We start from the raw sequence: 4,534 nt of genomic DNA, 5'->3' as shown, positions 1-4,534 counted from the left end.
ACTGGGTAGCAGATTTCCAATAAGGCTCCTATTGAATCTGTTGGTCTAGTGAGAATCAATTAACCAGCAGAATTGGTCACTCTTCTTCTATTATTTCCCCTCATCTACTCCTCCTTAATAAGCATTTCAAAGATTTGGGTCAAAAAATTAAGAATATTGAAAGTGCAAGTTAGAATACAGTGTTGAACAGTACATCCATGCAAGTTCTGATGCCTTGCAATATATCAACTAGTAGAAATCCATAAAAAAAATTTATATGGAAATTTCTATAATTCAAACCACTTTACTGTAATACCACTTTGTGTCAAGTGTTCCTTCCCTCTGACCTCATTAGGCGTGCCTCGTCATTAGATACACTGTTACTAAAGAGCTTTAACTTAAAAGCTGCTTTGATTAATGCTTGGTTGGACTGAGGATTTATTGTGTAGGATTAACTAGATTTAAAAATGGCAAAATGCCATAGTAACTTTAATGCCAGACTTTAATGAGAAGCAGAAGTAAACTCCAAGGACCCTTATGATTTTTAATATGGACTAAACTCATGTGCTCATTACCTTAATGTTCTGTCCTATTTTATATACAAGTACTCCAATAATTCCTAGAGAATAGTAGCCTAGAAAGTGTATTACAGATGTGTAACCTGAAGTATATAACCCTATATTTTTAATGAATCATAAATTTTGATAATTTTATAATCAGATTTATTCAGTAGTATTATCAAATAGAGAAAAACTCTTTGCACTGGTTTGGGCCTTTTTAACTAAAAAACAATATAGGAGTAAGACAAAAACAGGCTGGCAAACATTTGTCCCAATTAATAATGTACTGACAATGTAGATGAAAAATTCATTTTCACATTTTTATGTAATCTGCTAATTGAATTTCTTTTTACTGTCTTCTTAAGTTCATTTAGTGCTCCTGAAAGTTTACAAAGTTGGTGCTTCTGAATTTAATAACCTTATTTTTTTACCATTGATCACGTATTTTAGTATATGATACTGCCAAGAAAATCCAGACCATTCTCACATCTGACAACATTTGGTCGTCTCCTTAAATCCTACTAGACTTGATAGGATTTAAGCATATACTTAAAAGGTAATGCATTGCTCAACGAGGGCCTTTGTATCTGACATTTTTTCTGTCCATACTATCTTTGCTGAGATAACCAAAGGGCACTGATTTATTATTAGATGTAAACAGGAAAAACCTTTTCATTCAAAAACCTTGTAAACTTTTTTCTGAATTGATCCTGATTTCCTAATTTTGTTTATTTTTCAGTGAAATTCCAATAGTAGAAGCATGTAATGAAATGTTTGTTTCTGCACAGTTATATGCTGTGAGAATTAGGCACAATGTGCTAATAATAAGTAACAACAGTTCTTCAGAGAGGTGGTACTGTCTCTGCCAAAGTGTGTAGGATGGCATCCAACCAAGTACTTGGGCTGTAATGCCTAATTTGTCATTGAAATCACAGATACATTGGACATGACTTAAATAGGATTACTCACTCAAGCAAATTTACACAAGGGTCTAAGGCGTATATCCAGCTTCGACTGAGGTAGGAGTCTGCATACTCATTTGGCTTTGGGCCTTGGGTACTTGCATAACGTTGCTTGTGTAGCTTACCCTGCCAAAAATGAAGCCTGCATCAACATGGTTACTCATACCAGAAAAATTGTGCCGGTGGACAAGTGATGACAGTCGGGGATCCTGCTTCCTTTTGTATCACACTGAAAACCTCTGTTTTCACTGATGATTGAAGCTCTTTAGCCAGCATTACTGTTGCAGTACCTATTCATAATTTCTATACTGCTGAGTTGTTTTTGTTGGGGTTTTTTATCACTTCTGGATTCTTTACTCGACTCATTGCTATTATTTGTTTTTCCTTTTTTTTTTTTTCAGGGAGAAGGCCAGCAAAAACGAAGGACAAAAAAAAGAAGAAAAAGAATTTGATGGAAAGAGCTCAGAAGCAGCACAGCATCTTTTTAGCAACAGATAAAACAAGCCAGTAAAGACTTGATTTTCCTTAATGTATTTTTTTGCAAAGTGCACAAAAGCTGCTATATGCTCCTGCACATGGATGCACTACAATTCAGCTGCTTTGACAGTATTGGTGGCAAATAACTTGTGAAAACAAAGCCCACAAGCTTGTTTGTTTTATTTATATATTTTTTATTTTATTTTTTCCTGATTTTTGACCTGAAGACTTCAAGGTCAGGAGTGCACTGAGTTGGATCAGTGGAAGTGGTCCTGAAGTGCATCAGAGATACTCTTCTGAGTGCCTGGTCAACATGTTGACAAGGAAAGAAACCTACGGAGCACCAGTAGGTGGACTTGTGCATATTTAAATAAATAAGAAAAAAAGGAAGTCTTGGAGGTGTAGGTACTATTGCATTTATGGCCTTTGTTTCCTGTATTTGTACATTTCAAGAGTAAATGGATATGAGTTACCTACTTAGGGTTAATGTACATTGTTCTTACACCTGCTACATCGATACAGTTGTGTGATAAAACTGCTTTAAGACAGCGCAGGATTCACTTCTTACACTCACCGAAGCACAACAGACTCTGTGTGTACATATTACTCCATCTACATATAAATGAACATATTTACTGTACATCTATGCATTTTTAGGTATAATACTTTATACATGTTTAAAGGTATGTCCTGTTGGTTCTAGTAATATACTTTTAAATAATCCAGTAAATGTTTACTTTTTGCTATGTTTTAAGTATCTTCTCATGTTCCTCAATAGTTACAAACTGGATTTTTTTTTTCTCATTTGCAAAGCACACTCATTTGCAGAGCTACCTGGCACTGACACTCACAATGGAGTGTCAGCTCTGAAGTATACTTGCCAGACTAGTAAGCCACAAATTCTTTCTTCTATTCTGTACTTCTGTCTCAGCCCCCATATATTTTATCTCAGAAAAAGAAGTTTAATGTTTTTTAAGATGAGACACGACGATGATAGACGTTTTGAGTGTCAGGAGAGAAATTATTTGTAAAGTTCTTGGTATCTAAGACTGTATGTGTAGTTTGTTGGGGTTTTTTTTCCAATGTAATGCACAGTGTTTTATTTCAGTTAGTCCTGATGCAGTCAGGTAAGAAAACAAATACCTGAATAAGGGAGAAACAAAATAAAAGTCATATGAAGTCAGCCATTCAAAAGTATAGAAAACATCAATGTCCCAGTATTTCCAATTTTTTCTAGAAGCTTAACAAGTTTATTCTGCAGCTGTTGTTTGCTTTAGGATACAAAGGTCGAGACAATTTTCTATGTAGGACCTTAAGATGGCTCAGGATGTGTAATTTGGTAATCTAGCATTATTAGGCTAGCTTTCAAGGTGATTTTTGAATTCCTGACAGGAAAAGCCTACACTATGCCTGTTGTTTAAAGCTGTCACTTAAGAGAAATTATTTCAGTTTTAGGACTAAAACTTGCATACTACCTACACAAAAATGAAACAGCAAAACAGACCCCAGACTTCCACAAACCTTTTTTTGACATATACTTTAGAAAAATCCCACAAATACCAGTTTTAGTTTTATGGGTTATATGCTTTTCAAATAAACTAGGGAAATAAAGCATCTGTAAGCACAAACATATCTGTATTTAGCTATGACAAGTGTTACTACCAAAATGTGAGTAGTTAGACACATATGAATGTTCCATCAAACTGCTTGTGGACTTCCACTCAACCGTGAGGTTTTCACTGTATGTTCATATTTACCTAGAACATAATAATGTTACAGACAGTAAGATTGTTCTAATCCTGGGATGCTATTTTGGACGTAAAATGCTCGCTTCAAAAAAGAAAAAACCAAAAAACTGTAGCTGTCTGTTTGCTTATCGGTTATCAAATTTGGCTGTAAGTGCAGTTAATGCCCTCATACAAACCTTTCAGTAGTGGTTACAAATATTGTATTAGGCATGTCATGGAAAGAATGCTACAAAATACAATAAAATGGTGTCACAAGCCTCTGAGTAAAATATTTTTGGTCCTTTTTAATTCAAGTAGCATATTCCTTTGGAATTGCATGCATATAGAAGAACTGGAGAAGGTGGGGAGATGCAGATTTTCTTCCACTGGATTAAAAAATGTGAGGATTTTCCATACAGCTGTTTTGTTTGAAAAGACCCTGAGCGTTAGATGTACATTGATTTCTCCTGTCCCGGTCACCTTCGCATTTAGAGTTTTCTTGGGAGTGTAGAATGAAAAAATTCATCCCTAAGTAGCAGATGCCCTGTGTAGTTCCTTCTTTGTCCTAGACATCCTGCCTTTGCATGGTGGACCCTGCCAATGTGTTCATAGCACTGGGGCTTTTGTAGGATCATACTTTGGAGGTTGGAAAGGATGGTTCCTTGGACATTAGGAAAAGGCTTTGCACTGAGAGGGCATTTGGTCACAGGCTCCTCAGGGGAGTGGTCATGGCACCAAGCCTGTCGGAGTTCAAGGAGTGTCTGGACAATGCTCTTAGTAATATGGTTTAGTTTTAGGTACTCCTGTGAGGAGCACAGATTGGACTCAG

At 35.9% G+C, this 4,534-nt stretch overlaps 1 long non-coding RNA gene across 1 annotated transcript; it reads left to right on the top strand.

The window, feature by feature from the left end:
- Positions 1-1,474: 1,474 nt before the first annotated feature.
- On the top strand, positions 1,475-3,995 carry LOC108446000. The gene is made up of 2 exons (XR_001861098.1): positions 1,475-1,787; positions 1,903-3,995. It is a non-coding gene; the product is annotated as an uncharacterized LOC108446000 (long non-coding RNA).
- The last annotated feature ends 539 nt before the right edge of the window (positions 3,996-4,534 follow it).

The sequence above is a fragment of the Corvus brachyrhynchos genome, unplaced genomic scaffold (genome assembly GCF_000691975.1).
Source record: "Corvus brachyrhynchos isolate BGI_N302 unplaced genomic scaffold, ASM69197v1 scaffold710, whole genome shotgun sequence".
Lineage (NCBI taxonomy): Eukaryota > Metazoa > Chordata > Aves > Passeriformes > Corvidae > Corvus > Corvus brachyrhynchos.
The sequence above is the reverse complement of the archived record's forward strand: the minus strand, read 5'-3'. Positions and strand labels throughout refer to the sequence as shown.